Source organism: Protopterus annectens, chromosome 4.part0 (genome assembly GCF_019279795.1).
Source record: "Protopterus annectens isolate FY-2018-M chromosome 4.part0, PAN1.0, whole genome shotgun sequence".
Taxonomy (NCBI): domain Eukaryota; kingdom Metazoa; phylum Chordata; order Ceratodontiformes; family Protopteridae; genus Protopterus; species Protopterus annectens.
The window spans coordinates 243,211,039-243,226,310 of NC_056733.1; positions in this window are offsets into that span (position 1 = coordinate 243,211,039).

The following is a 15,272-nucleotide window of genomic DNA, read 5'->3' on the forward strand; positions in this document are numbered from 1 at the left end:
TGTGAGATAATCATTTTAGGTGTTGTTATCTGCATGCATTGATTGAATCATCTGCATGGGGTTCCTCATTTCCATGTCATTATGCACTTGTTGGCATGGCCTGCATACAAAATGTCCTTGCATGAATAAAAGATCTGTATCTTTGAAAAGCTCACAACCTAAACACTGCTTATACCCATGTTAATTTATTAGGTGGAATATACTATAGGTCTATGAATGATGGGCTAAGTATGAAAGTTATTAGAGACCTTCATCATGGAAGAAATGAAAGCTTCATTCATGAAATGAAAGTCTCATTCATAAGTGCTTCTTTAGTTTTTGTTTTGGGTTTTCTACTTTGATTTTATAGTTCGGTATTACACATTTGCACATTTTCAGAGGTCAGCAGTTTCATGTACATACATATTATATATATATATATATATATATATATATATATATATATATATATATATATATATACATATACTTATACACACACACACACACACACACACACACACACACACATAAAATATATATGCATATATAGGTGTCAAGGACAACAACAAAATGCTGACATCATTTGGTCATCAGGTGTGCATTATTGACAATACCCATGTAGGAGAATATTTCCATTCCCCACGGATTATGCCATCTGGGAGTTAGTATATATAATTATCAGGGGTGGGAAAGCAGCAGTGCTTACCCCCTGCAAAAAACAATGCCATTTCTTGCATGTGCCAAAGTTCTTTCACTGCTGCATTTTACCAGTTCCCACCCTTTCTTTCAAATAATGTCAGTGGTGAAGTCACAACTTGTTCGAGCAGCCCAGATGAACATCTTGGATCAAGACGGAGCACATGAACCTGGAAGGATACAACAGATCCCAAGAGAACATCCCTCCTATTCCACCTCATTGATCATCACATTCAACTGGGATGGTTCTTACATTAAGTCCATTTTGAGTAAGAACTGGGCTTTCTTTGCTGAAGATAGAGCCCTAATTGAAAAAAAAATTGGTCATATGCCTACAATTGTATACAAGAGAGGTTCCACACTAAAGAATTTATTGCAGACAACTCATAGTAATTTCAAGACCCAAACTGGACTTACTAGATGTGGAAGATGTTCCTTGTGCAAATTTATAATCACAGGAAAGAATTTCACAATTAGGGGGAAACACCATGAAATATTTGTTAAGGTTGATTGTGAGAGTAAAGCATTGGATTATGTGACCCTGTATCAACAGTGTGAATCCTATTATATCTGGAAAACTGAATGGAAACTTACTTACATGACATATAGAACAGCAGAATAACCACTGCACTATATAAACATATAAATAAATACTCTGGGCATAGTTCTAAATTCACTGTCTTGAAGCAGGTAAGAATAGATCCTAGGGGTGGTCCCTGGAAAACTAAATTGGAGATGAAGGAAATCTATTGGCAAATATACTGTAATACGTATACTTGGCCAGGTCTGAATGCACAGGCTAGCATTTTACCGATGTTAAGATATAAAGCATTACAAAGATGAAAATGATAAATATATTTATACATTTAACTTAATTTAATTATTGTTTGATCCTTTCTCTTTTCCTTTAAATGGTGATAGGACATTTTAATTAATTTTAATGTACTTATGTTCCATTTACGGTCACTGTTTTTAATTGAGTTAGATCAGGGGTGTGTTTCTATAATAAGGGATGACTGGATGTTACTCATAGGAACATAATTTCCTAAGTTTTAAAAGGGTTCAGGTACCTATTATTTTTTTATCTGATGCAGTTTTGTAATTAAACAAGATGAAAGTGCTAATTGTTTTTTATCATATTGGATATTGCGTTTTTAAACTTTACTAGTAATAAATTTAATACAGTTCAGAGCATTTGGAGTTGCCGATTGTTGGTTTGCTGTTGGGATTATTGTTTGTTTCATATTTCCTAGTTTGTTTTATATAAATAACTACACTGCTGACCTATACAGATATTTATAGATATGAAACTACTGAAGTTGGATTAAACTTCAGTAGAACTGACATGAAAAAACGTTACCTCTAAAGGATGGAAAAAAACAATGAAAACATAATGCACATGCTCCAAGACATAACCTTGGAACATGCAAAACAAACTTGCTAATTCTATATACTAACTCCAAGACTGCCCAATCCTTAGGGAGAGGGCATATTCTCCAACCCTTGAGATTGTTGATTTCACATACCTGTCAACCATCTGTGTTGTTAACCAAAGTGTGTCAACAAAACAGATGTCAATCTAAACCACACTCAACTAAAGGAAGTAAACTATATATGTGTCTGTGTATAGTGTATGTATATTTTTCTCACACACGCATACTACACACACACACACACACACACACACACACACACACACACACACACACAAAATTGTGTCATGAAATGTTGCCATGTTAAATGATCAGCACAGAAAACTTTGACAAAAACACATCAACCATTGATAATATTAACAACACTACACACAGACTGGACTTTGTGCTCACATATATGGGAGAATGCTGCAACACCCAACCCCCACCAATGTCTTATCCTCCCTGATCAGGTCCAGCCATAAAGCTTTCTCCTTTGAAATCAAAATCAACTCTGTAATTCCATTAAAACCAGTAACAGTAAGGAACTATTCCAAAGTAAATTATCTTTTATTAAGTGATGGTTTGTCAAAATGTAATGTCCTCCAAACCCAGAGAACACAGCAGCCTATGCTGAATTGACCTCAGAAACACTGTACAACCAGATCAATGAATGCAGAGAGGCTGCTGTACCTACTAGAATAAACTCAAGATTAGCACCAGAAATAAACTGCCTTGGTGGCATCCCAAATTAAACAGGACATACAAGAAAAGGGGAGGGCATACAATGGGTGGTCCACAAAAGACAATCCTCATTTGTGCAAGGGGAGTTGACTTCAAGAAGCCCTGCCTCCTCCCCCTACAAAATTGATGGTGGTCTCTTTAGCCTCCAACATGAAGACTGCACCACCCTGTCGGGTTCTGAGTGCATGCAAACACCTTCCTCACCCCAGTAGCAGCAAGCCAGCCACCACACTTCATTTCTCCCCCTCCCTGCTTGCCTCCTCTAGTGCTGAGCCACTAACTGAATCCCACTTTCCTGGGTTGCAATCAGGCCTCCATCCTTCTGTGTTGTGGAGCCAGAAAGTACTCCTGCTACTACTGACCTCACCCACCTGGTAACATTAGTGTATATTCTCTACCATCCTAGTCTAATTCATTTTCTATGGTGCCATCACAGAGCACAGTACTTTAGATGCAGACATAGCATTGTCTTGTGCCATGAAAGGATATCTGTATCATATCTGAAATCCACTCCCTTAGCTGCACCCTTCAAGGAGTTGTTGGCCTCCACCATCCATCACTAGTGTTCTCTCTGTAATGCATCAGTGATCCTGATCCTGACAGGTTAGTTATACACCTCCAGCCCAGCCTTCCCTGTTATCCTCAGTAAACACTAGAAACCACAGGACTCTAACCTAGCCCCACAGTTACTGTTTGTCTTCATTAAATATTAACCACATTTCAAGCACAGAAGGATGCTTACTGGTGTAGCTTGTAAACTTGGAATCAATAATCAGGTATCAGCTGACTAAGTTAGGGCACAGTTTAGACTTTTAAGCAGTTGTTTAACAATGGAGATCGAATTTACATGACATGAAGTACCTCCAAGAATCCATCTTGTTTACTTCTTAAAATTTAATTTTTGGAGCAAAAACAACATAAAGTTCCATGTAGTGAAAGTGCTGTCATCTGGTGGTGTTTCTGTCTGATATTTTATTTTTACTCATGTAAGATTTTAATAGTATTAAACGATGGTCTCAGTTTTTTTTTCATGTAAAAAAATCAGAATTGTAATATCCCAAAACATTTCAAAGCATCCCCTTGTATTATTCTTTGTAGAAAATGTTGTATTTATGAAAATCATGACTTCCTAGAACAACATGACATGTTTTCTTCCTGTGTGAAGATAATCTTAATGATTTGTACCACAAATATAATAGAGTAAGCAGTACGCAAGTTTACATTTTTTATCTGAGCATAACACCAATGCAAGTGTGCAGCTCTTTTCAAACTGAATTATAGAACCCAAGCTGCTGTTTCAGAATACCCCCACCAGAAAGTCCATTGTCTTCTTTAGATACAAAGTTGTACACAATTCCCCCATCCCTGGAATCATGTTAGAGGTTAATATTTGATAAGTACATCTCTTGATTTGGTGTGAAGTGGTGAATTTATTTTTACATGTAGTTCATGGTCCAGCTGTCCATCTTACTTCTACGTATACCAGAACTGCAGTCCCTATGTATTACCTCCCTTCAATGGTCAGTATCCCACCGCCTCATAACCATCACAAGAATGCATCACTTTGCAGAGTCACTGCCATGTCTGCCAGTATTCAGTTGTATCACTTCCCTGCAGCCATAACATTATGAAGTTAATGCCTGCTTAGCCCTACATTTGTGTATGCTGTACTGTGCAAGATAAACAGAACACACCTACATCAACCATAAGCGAAACTGTAAACAAAATAAAAATGATGTACATACAGTTATCTAGTGTTCTTTGACTTCCAAATGACAATATAAATAACTTATTCTATGTTTTACTGATAAACCCCACATTCTGCATTTTCTCATTCACTTTAACAAAAATATGTCAAAATAAATTACTCAATATTTTTTATATCTTTAGTTGTTAAGTTCCTATATTCTCGACGTGGATGACTGGTGTTCCTGCTCATTTCTTACTACTGATCCTCATCTTTATATCGATTAGACTACATTCAAGTTTTCAAACCTCATCTCGTAATGTCAAAACCACAGAAAGGACTCTGGTGGTCATACCTCTTCAATACTGAACCTGGTAAGTGCAATATCGCCCACAGCCCAACCTCAACCCTTAAACTACCAGATTAACTCCACCCCCTTCACACTCACCCCAGTACCAACATCTACCATTCAAAATCTCTTAGCTAAACTCAAACCTACCACCCTAGCTGCCAACAGTCTTCCAGCTAAATATCTACAAATTGCATCCAAGGCCATCGCCTACCTACTTATTAACAGATCTATCACCCTGCATACTATTCCTTCATTATGGAAAACCTCATATATCATCCCCCTCCACAAGGGAGGTCCATCTACTGACCTCTCCAACTACCATCCCATTGCAATCCTATCACCTCTCTCAAAAATTCAAGAAAAATGTATCCGCCATCAACTCCTTTCCCACCTGCTAACCAACAACCTTCTAACTAAAACCCAACATGGATTCAAACCTTCCCATAGCACCAACACTGCCTTAATTAACTTTTCCAATACCATTAACTCGCACAGGAACCAAGGAAAGCTGGTCTCTGCCACCCTCTTAGACCTATCCATGGCATTTGATACAGTTTCCTATAACAAACTCCTCACCTGTCTAGCAGAACTCAACCGTGATGACCCCACTCTACAATGGTTTAACAGTTACCTAAACAACCGGTCACAATCTGTCAAATGGGGCAACTCCCTATCCCCCCACTACCTGTCACATGTGGTGTCCCACAAGGTTCAATCCTTGGCCCCCTTCTCTTCAACATATTTACAAATAATCTTCACCTAGCTACCACTAAAGCCAAAATTGTCCAGTATGTGGATGACACAACTCTAATCTGCTCAGCAACAAACATCCAATTACTTCAAAGTAAAGCCCAAGAATCCTTCACTGAGGTAGAGAACTGGTTAAACAACTACCAACTAATACTAAAACCCCAAAAACACAGCTAATACTATTCCACCCATCCAAACACTGCAACGCCACCTTTACCATCATGTCTACCAATGGCACCCTCATCACTCCAGTAACTGAGGCTAATCTCTTAGGCATCACTATTAATCATCAACTTAAATACAACAAGCACATATCCCAAACTATCTCTAAAGTCCATAAAAAACTAGGTTGCCTATATCGTTGCAAACTATTCCTAACCCCTGAGACTAGAACAACAATAGCCAGAACACATCTCGTATCAACACTACTTTATGCCTCTCTAGTTCTCACCAATATTAACAAAACCAACCTGAACAAACTCTCTACATGCTACAATAAAATAGCTAGGTTTGCTGCCAATAATAGATCACATTCCCACCATTGCCTATCCCTAACTAAACTGCACTGGTTAGAATTTCCAAACCTCCTACGCTACCACCAACTGAGCATAGCTCATCAAATTCTCTTTCATCTGGAGAAGTGTCCTGCCCTTGCCAACATGCTAAACTTTCACAACCCTAAAAGGGAGCTACGTTCATGTATCAAAAACCTGAGTGAAGTTAATTCATGCAATAACAGTTCTGGGGAGGCCTTATTCTCCCATGATGTTGCCAAAGCATTGAACACCCTCCCACCTGAACTCAGGCTACAAAGTCACACAGGCACTTTTAAAGGCCTTCTTAAATTACACCTCAATACTAACCCTGTCTGCAACTGCAAAGACCCCCCTTGAAGATCCACTTTTCCATATGTAAGTGACCCATTGAAGCCTTTAATGCATGCACTATACTCTCACCTGAAATGTACTTTTTGTATATATTGTAAATAATGGTACTACTGAGTATCTTATTGTTCTACATAATTGTTTTTTGTACTTCATTGTTTCTCTTATCTTGTATGCCAGTTTTATTGTTATCTAAAGCATGTATGTACACTATTTCTTTGGAGCTTTTCTCCCCAAGACTCCACTGAAAAAGGACACATGATGTCCCGTTGGACTTATCCTGGTAAAATAAATGTTAAACAAATAAATAATGACTCATCTGCCTTGTGCTCCCTCTATAACAGTGAAGTAATCATACTGCATACCAGTGTGGGCTTTAGCAAATTTACAAATCCAGCTGTTGGAAAATGGGCAGAGCAAGCACCTGTACCTACCACCGTGCTCATAATGTTAAGTACATGATACCAAAAACACAGGTACCAAATAAAAGTACAGCTGTGTAACTTTTGCTGGACCATGTCCCATATTTTTGGTCTGTATGGAGCAGACCATCACCTGCCACTGATCTGTATGATGATGATGTTTGTGATTGTATTTTTGTAAGAACGGGTGCAACCAAAAAGTACTAGCAATAACCAGACTAGTCACTGCAGACTGCAGCAAAACACACAGCCATCAGAGAAAGTATCCAATCATAGTACCATGTCAGAATACTATGCTACTGACATAAGGGGCCCTTTTAAGTCTGGACATGCTTCCCAATGACTCTTAGGTATCAAGATATGCAACAAAATGAACTATACTACAGCTGCTGTAGTGTCTGAATTATTTTTAAACAGCTAATATAAAGTAAGATATGCAGTAAAATCCACTCTAAACTTCCATGTTTCAGGAATGTTTAGTATTCATTTAACTTGTAGAAGTAGACATCAGAGCACTGTAGCATTTATTGATTCCTTCCAGGTCAATATTTCTAACCTTACTAGAGGGCAAAGGATTGGGAAGGTGAAAATTAATGTTAATTCTTACTAGAACTGATATCTATGATACATGTGATACATAGATGAAACATTTAGTTTTAGACATTTTATCTAAAAATGATCAGACAGATTACTGGAACAATTTTGGTGGATTTTGCACAAAGGCAGTGATGGAAATCCATGAGGAAAAATTAACATATCTTGAAATAGTGGGCTTAATAACTTGCTGATAGGGATGAGACATCTGGATCCACAGAATGACACAGGGTAGGGTAAACAGGGTGAAACTGATCGTCAATAGTGTCTCATAAATTGAAACTCAGTAATTTCTGAATTCAAAGAATGTGTATATGAATAACATTGAAAACAAATGTCCTACAGCCATTTTCTGGAGGAGGGGATGACCTTTATTCCTTTACAAACTCTTTCAAAGTTTCCGCAGCTCACAGGTGAGGAAAATTACCATTTCCATGTGTATAGTTACACTCTGATTTCTCTCATTCATAATTCTAGTATTCAACAAAACATACATATATTGTGGTGTCTGATGGTGTGAATTTAATGCTGACAATTTAAAGTATTTCTTCAGGGATAGGGTGTTAAAATCATGTTGATATGTTACAGACAAGATAGTAAATTCTGAGAACAGTGATTGATTGAAATGGCCTCAGATAAACTGTAAGTAAAGCAGGATGTGCTATAATTTCTCTCCATCCTCCATGACTATTAAGCTTGTCCCACTGAATGTCTATTATTCCCATTATTAGTGGGGATCCCAAATGCATAATGGTTCAGGTCAGGCTGTCATCTGGTGGAATTAAGGGGAATACACATAACATTTTCCACAACCTCATGAAAGTTGCTCGGCACACCACTAACAAGGAATCTGCAATGCTAGGCTGCTGGTGTATCTGTGCTTCTAACAAGTGCCAGTCCCAAGCCGGAGCATAAAACTCTGCTTGGGAAACCAGAAGACCATCCTTGTCTATGCCTTTCTTGCATCATTGTCACATTTACTCCCATAGGTGGTATGGTAGTACTGCATCTGGACTGAAACAATTCCTTCCTGCCAAGATAGAAGAGCTAACCTCTGACTAGCAATTCCATCATCTTGGCTGACTCCTCCAGCAAACAGATCTGTTAATTGCCCTGGTTAGCAAGCTACAGCCACAGCCTTATCCACCAGCAGCATGAAGCCATTTAGTGGGCTTGCTTTGTAACTGCATAGAACAATGCTGCATTACATGGTGTCAGCATAATGTATTAGTCTTTACAACACAGACACACACACATTATACAAGTCTACTTCAGATAATCGAAGTTTTGGAACATCGAACATCATATGGTCGATGACCATATGATTGAAGTTCCAAAACATTGAGCATCAAACAAAATAAAAAATAAAAACAAAAACAGTTTCCTTTCACGTTTTTGCAAGTGTTTGGGCAAGACCCCCTGCAACCCCCTTGCCCCCTGCTAATTAAATAGAGCAACTCCGACATCACACTGTAGCAAGGTAAATGGCAAAATTCATGTTGCGCACTGTACGGCAATCTCCATTCAGAACATTCGATGTTTCAGAATTTTGATCATATGGTCATCGACCATATGATGTTTGATGTTCTGAAACTTCGATCATCTGAAGTAGACCCATATCTACACACCCTCGCTTGCAGTTTTACACACAGACACACACACACAGACACACACACACACACACACACACACTCACACACACACACACACACACACACACACACACACACACACACACACACACACACACACACACACACACACACACTCACACACACACATTGCTAGCCATGAAAATGAAAAATACCACATTGTACCACATGGTTTACATTTTCCACATCTGCCATGGAGCTGTTCACATAAAGTTAGGTGCCCATTCAGTGAAAATATTACAAGCAATTCTTGATAGCATCGCAGAAGCCTTTGTAATATAGTGCAGCCTTGAACCTATGCAGATTGGCATCTATAATGTGGCAAAAGGCTCACAGTGTCTCATATGCAGCACAGGATTATCACCATACCCAGGAAGCCCTACTGTTTTTCACCAGATAGGTAATCAGCATCAGTAGCTTAGCTAGGGTGGGATGAAAGGGTCTATATTAAATCACCGAAGAGGCGTTTCAGCGAACACCTCTTCGGCGACACATAACGAATGAATGCACTAAACCGCGATCGTTCAGAAGAGCGATTTCTTTCCCTGGGAAAGAAATCGCTTGGCTATCCATATAGGTTTGTTATTTTCCCCAATGTAGTGTGATCTCGGAGTTAGTATATTTAGTTAGGGGATGTGGGGGGCACAGTCCCCCACATTAGGGGGGTGTGGGGGGCAGAGCCCTCCACTTTGTTATGTTCCTAATGATGTGTTTTTTGTTTTTAGACAAGTTTCCCAGGGAAAGAAATTGCTGATGTCAGCATTCACAGTTTTGTGTGATCACTGTTTATGTGTCACCGAAGAGCTGCTCGCTGAAATGCCTCTTCATAGACCCGGGATGAAAGGGCCAACTGCCCCAGGTGCAAAGTGTTGGGGGGCTTGATCAGCTAATCCTGAAATCTAATGCAACACCAGCTTTTAAAAAATGGCATTGCATTTGCGGTCAGACTTGAGCAGTGTAACTCACAATGTGTGGTCTAAACTATAGCAACTGCAAGCAGTTTGCTACCGTTTAAAAGCTAGAAAAAATATCTTTTTTTAACTAAAACCCTAGTGCTGTTTGCTACATTGTATATGCCCTTTTCCCCACTGTAGTGCGATCCTGGAGTTAGTATATATAGTTGGGAGGGGTTACAGCCCCCTCACAATGGGTGGCATGGCCCCCCCCACCTATTCTGGTTTTATATCGTCCACTTTACAATTCAGTATGTTGAAATTTAGCATTGTAAGATTTCAGTATTATGGGTTTCAGTCAAGTGATTTTTCAGTATTTTGAAATTTCAGTCTTATGGTCTCAGTCAAATGAGTTTCAGTCATATGAAGTTTCTATCATCTGATAGGGATCCATATAGATATGTACAGGTATAGATAGAGATATATGTATATAAAGTTCAGGGCTGCAGAAAGTTGTCTTCATATCACTAAGGTGCATTTCCCTAGCTATGTAGTGTTATTGATACAGTATATGACTTAGGAAGTCACACAAAAATGCTACAAATTGCACTCTCCACTCAACGGCACATGGTGTCACAATAAAACAAAGTTCCAAAGCAGTAAAACAAGTAATGTATTTATTTGTTAATTAAAACTCCACATAAAGTCTTTACTTTGGAGCCAAAAACATAGGCATGGGGAGTTAAAATAATGGTTCTTCATCATTGTATTCAAAGTAAAGATAAGGATTCCATTTCCTCTAGTCTGATTTCGGAACTTGAATCACTTAAAATATTTTATGTTCCTTTTTTGATTATCATACTTTCCTTTTTAAAATTAATACAAACAATAAAAGATTAGCTTATTCTTGGCTCATACACTCCTACTTAATGCAACTTAACATTGTCAAGAAAGGGTAGCTTACTAAAATTAAAGTTTTTGTTGTACATCATAATAAGATAGAAACCAAAACACTAAATTTATGGGATTCATTAAAATGTTTTTTAGATTGCATAATTTCTACTTGGTAGAAAAATAAACTAAAAAAGTGAGAGAAATGGCTAATAGAAAATCATAAGAATTTTAATGTAGTAATAACAAAACTGCAGAAAATCAGTTCAATATATTTAGATATTATATTATATTATATTATATTTATTTGTATTTGTTTACAAGGGTATTGCACTGATCGATACTGACCAATTTCAGGCTCAGCCTGGGCGAAATACAAAACATTTCACAAGGAAAAATACAGAAATGTAAGCAATAACAGAAAACAATAACAGAATGGTTCAGACTTATTACATAGAAAAAAATGTGCAAGTACATTCCAGTAAACAAGGACAGTGCACTGCACAATCATGCAGAGTGTAATACACAATTTACACATTTGTTTCTAAGGCTGGCAAGTCTTAGTGAATCCTGAGAGAGGAGAAGAGACTCGGGAGATGGGTTAGGTGCTATGTCCTTTGTTGAAGCAGTGGCCTTTGGCTTGGGTGAAGATGTACTTTTTGAGTTCCATTCTGAATTTGGAATAAATGTTGATTTACTAAATGTTGATCCTAAAAGTTGATTAGATCAGTTTTATGAGTAGGGATTTGGCTTTTTCTAGGGTGATACAGTGATGCTCACAGAAAGGTGAGCTTGCAATGAATTAGCAGATGCTGTTAGAGATAATCTGGCATGTGACAATGTTTTTCTTGAAGGCAAAAGCAAAAATTGGGAGCCTATATTCAACTTGAGAAAGGAAAACTCCTTTGCTATTGGCTGCTCTGGCTGGTTGGGATAGAAAAGGGGAGACCTTTTTGGCCCATAAGAGGAGTGAATTTATTTTGGCTCTTACTTTATGTATGTGGAAATAGACGTTTAGTGACTAATCAAGACACAGTCCTAGGTATTTGAAGGTGGAGGTTCCCTCTATTGCAAGGTTACGTAGGTCAAAAATAGTTAAAGAGTCAGATGTTTGGTGAATTTTCTGTGACATTACAAAAACATAGTTTTGGTCTTGGTGTGGTTGAGAAGTAGTTTATTTTTTATGAACCGCCAGTGGAGCTCATGTAAGTCTGATTGGAGTTGGCATTGAATGTTGGTGTGAGAGTGACCTGATCAGTAAATGACCATGACATCAGCATTGAGGATAAGTGAGGGATGGTGGAGGTCATAAGGAAGTTTGCTAATGAATATTGAAAAGAGTAGGGGGATAGAATGGATCCTTGTGGTGCACCTTTGGTAACAGGTACAGATTCCAATTGGGACAATCCTATTTTAACTCTTAAATGTCTGCAGTGAATACATTTTTAAACCAGGGAGCAGTGTCTGGACTGATATCAATTTCAGTTAGTTTGTCTTAGAGAAGATACTGGCCAGTGATGTAAAATACCTTTGTCAGTTTTATAAACAGAGCACCTGTAAGGAGGCCATTGTCAGAGTTTAGCAGGATGTAGTCAGTTAGGGACCAAAGTCCTGTCCCAGTACTTTGTTCAGGGCAGAATCTATGTTGTTTGGAGGCAAGCAGGTAGTATTGCTGGATATAGAGGGACAGTTGGGTGTAGATTGTCTTTTGAAGAAGTTTACCTAGAATTAGTTGGATGGATATTGGATGAAAGTGAGAGGTATAGTTTTGGAGGTTCAGATGTGTTTACTAGGCTAATGACCACAAGTGCCTTTTTAAGCCTAGCCATGCAGCCCAAATATTTAACAAGTTCTGATATCCTTGATAAATGTAAACATGGGCCTGGGAGATGAACCATTTATAGGTTGCCTGTTTGCATTAGAAACATAGGTGCTAAACCAGGGATGAATTTCCAGTTTCCCATCCAATTGTCCAAGTTCCACTTGAATTGGGTCAGGGAGAAACTTTGCTTCATATGGATGGGGAGCCTGTTCCATAGACAGGATAGTCTTTGGAATACATACCTGTCTTTCCAGCATATCCTGTTTATATCACAGGCAAGGTTTAAGTCTTTAGAACAGGTAATTCTGGTACTGTTTGTTTTGTGGATATGCAGGAGGTCCATCAAAGTTGACTCTGACAATGCCTTGTAACTTATGTATATTTGACATATATGTTTTGGATTGGTTACTTTGGGAAGGATTTAATTAGAGCAGTTTTCCAAATCTGTGGCATGATGTTTTGTGTGAGACATAGATTATATATATGGGTTAGAGGAAGACATAGATGCTCTCTGCACTGATATCAGAACCAGGGGGTTATGTTTTCAGATCCAGGTGGTGTGTCAGTGGAAATATTTTCAAGTAGAATAGATACTTCTTTGGGACATATGCATTTGAAGTGGAAGAGGGGATAAATGGTGGTGGGTGGGCAATGCATGATCTGTGGGAGTTGAGGTTATTGATGAGAGATTGCTAAATCCCTTAAGGAAATTCAGTGGAAAAAGTTTTGCTGTACCACATTGAATGGTGTTTGTATACAGGGTATCACAAGGAGATTTTCTCCCTGTAAGAAGGTTAACCTCTTTCCAGAAGTGCCTGTGAGAATGTAAAAGGATAATTTGTTTCTTTGTCTGGAGATTTTCTGGGCCTTCTGATGGACTTCTTGGCTAGGTTACACAAGACTACAAAGGAGGTGTGATTGTCAGCTCTGGGGGGGGGGTCCATTTTTGCCATGCTTCATCCTTTAGTGTTAAAAGATGCTTGAGTTCAGTAGATAAACATTTAGTATTGTTGGGTTTATAAGACATGGATAAGTGGGAAGAATTTATCTTGCAGCTGGAGTAGAAAGTTGGTTAGGGTAACAGCTGCTGTACTGGGGTCATGTAAGGTGAGTATATGGTTCAGTTGTGGGTTATGGGAAAGGTTCTGTGCATGTCTGTATTTGTGCTACTCAGGCTTCTGAAGGTTTTTAATATTGGTGGTAGTTTTATAGGATGGTTGACAACTGTAATGATGAATGGGCAGTGGTCACTTAGTGATGGGGGCAGAATGTTTATGTTGGTGATGGAGTTTGGTATTTTTGTAAAAATCTGGTCAAGCTGGGAGTGTTTGGATGACCTGAGGTTAATTCTTGTTAGTTCTTTTATGAGCTGAAGGAGACCTACATCTGCTAGGAAAGTACCAATGCCAGATGAAAGTGGGACAAGGTAATTAAGACTGAGGCCAGCTAGAATGATTATGTTATTATTTTTGGAAGTGTTATTAAGGATGTTAGTGATGAGTGATTTTGATTTTTCTATGGAAGAAGGGATGGTAGATAGCCTATAGTGATCAGTAGTGATTTACCTTTGTGAGTTGTAAATTTTAGGATTATCCTGTTAGGACTACATTTCCTTGGGCAATGACTTTTGGGTTTAGGTTACTTCAGAACAAAATTAGAGAACTTCCACCTGATCATTTGTTTGGTCTGGCATCATTAACATACTTGTAGGAGGTCATAAAATGGTGGAGGTTGGAGGAGTCTTTTTGACCCAGGATTCTGTGATTGCAAGAATATTTGGATTCTGCTAGGAAACAAAAGCACTTATGTGGCCTAGCTTGTTTCTAAATGCTGTGTGCATTGATGAAGGCAGAGGCCAGTCTGGGAAGGGATGATGAGAAAAGGGATTTGTTGGGCCTGGGTTAAGTTCAATGTTAATCTTAAAAAGGAGTATAAAGATTATGGAGGATAGTCTGAATGAGGTATTTGGTGTTTGAAGGCAGAGAGAACAAGTTTTTTGAGTCTTTGTAATCATATAGAAAATGATCCTGACAGTGGTGAGCTGGAGAGTGGGTTTGGTCAGGTTTCTTGGGGGATGCGGTAATGGTTCATTGATGAGTAAATTATGGAAGTAGGGGTAATCTATAGTGATACAATGATATTTTTTAAGTGTTTTATAAAGGCATTTGGTATTGGTTGCACAGGGTGAGGGAGGTGAAGAGGAAAGAAGAAGGAGGTAATCAAGGAAAGAGCAACCATGGAGACACCTCCGGCCTTGACATAATTATAAAAATCAAATCACTCCTACTTTGTATACACCTTCTATTACAATTCCCTTTAGAAAACAAGCTAATCAACCTGCAGGCTATAGTTCACATAGAACTTTATCATCAGTAAATATAGACCATAATAATTTTATGTCCATTTTATAGCCACAGTCAAAACTCTAATTCATTCTTTAATGTCCAGTTACCACATGGGTTTTATATTAAAACAACAAATTAAAGAAAGC